Source organism: Charadrius vociferus, unplaced genomic scaffold (assembly GCF_000708025.1).
Source record: "Charadrius vociferus isolate BGI_N301 unplaced genomic scaffold, ASM70802v2 scaffold70, whole genome shotgun sequence".
NCBI lineage: Eukaryota > Metazoa > Chordata > Aves > Charadriiformes > Charadriidae > Charadrius > Charadrius vociferus.
This window is the reverse complement of record NW_009646851.1, coordinates 1377048-1378518: the sequence shown is the minus strand read 5'-3', so window position 1 is coordinate 1378518 and position 1471 is coordinate 1377048.

Below are 1471 nucleotides of genomic sequence, written 5' to 3'. Positions count from 1 at the left end.
GCTGTCGGAGGGAAGAGCAGCCTGATGCTCAAGGGTTCTCTCCCGTCGGGCCAGGTCTGCTCATCGCCTCCGCCGCTACCTGTCTGGAAACCTCTCCAAGCCCCAGACAGGGACGGGGAAGGTGCCAGATGGGTTTCCCCTACATCTTGCTGTACAGTGCTTCGCCTTGCTTGTTTGCAAATCCACCAAATAATTCATGCCAAACAACCATTTAGAAACCATTTTCTTTGTTTCTTTGAAACCCTACTGTACAGCTCCATCTGTCTGATATAAATGAATAATCCTTCTTGATACCATTCCTAATCCATTTCTTTACAGTCGAATTGGAAAGGGGGGTGGAGGTGGGATTAATCATCTTTAAAAATGGAAACCCCCAAACAGCCACAGATCCGGCGTATTTATTGCTCCAAATTAAACAGATGTCCCCCCACCCGACCCCCCTCCCTTGTGGTTGGATTTAGGACAAACAGGGGCATTTCTCAGAACCAAAATCCCATGCAAAATTCTTTGGAGTTTAGAGCCTGGATTCGTTTTTTAGTTTTTTTTTTCTTTTTCTTTTTTTTTTTTTTTTTTTTTCCAAGGGCTAAGTAGCATCAGGCATAACTCGTATGTCTCAATCAAGAAGGGGAGGAAGAAGAAGGAAAGCGAGGAGGAGATTTTAGCCCTGGCAGAGAGGGGCCAGTCCCGCGCTGCCCTGGATATCCCTACAACGCTTCACCTCCCTTCCGTGCCCGGTCCCTCCCGGTTTGTTCCATGTCGCCGCGTTACAGCGGGCACGGGTCCGCTGTAATTCATTGTTTGTTTGGGAGGGAGTGAGGGGGAGGGAGGGAGGGGGAGAGCAACTGGAAAAGTTTCAGATTTTTATTTTTTTTTCCCCCCAGGAATGATAAACAGGGTGGGGAGGCTGTTTAGCTTGTAATATACATCCCCTAAGGTTTCTCCTTTGCTAGTGGCTTTTTTTATGCCTTTTTTTTTTTTTTTCCTTCCTGTAAGTGCTAATATTTTTTTACGATAATGATGATTTTCGTGCGCCTCTGGCAAGGCACCTCGGAACAAAGAACATTTGCACCTCTTCTCTTGGACAATCAGCGCCTGTTCACACCAGGCACCTTTGCTCTGCCCCTCTGCCAGCGCCCCTCGGGTGTTGGTTTTTTCTTCCGTTTTTTTTTTTTTAATATTTACATTTCCAAAGGGAATTGCTTCTTTCCTTCTCTGCCATTTTCATAGATGTTTTATTTCCCGCCTTCCCTCCCATTTACAGTTCAAACGAAAGCTTCCCCATCTTCTCGGGGTGGTGGTGATGGTGGGGGATTAGGATATTATTTGAAAGCCAGATTCCCACAGTCAAAAAGGAAGAGAAAAGGGGAAAAAAAAAAAAAAGAAACAAAAAAGATGTCCGGATTTAACGGAGCCGGGACTCTCCCGCAAAAGGCTGACGATGCCGGCGGACACCGGCGGGCAGCCCCGGGCG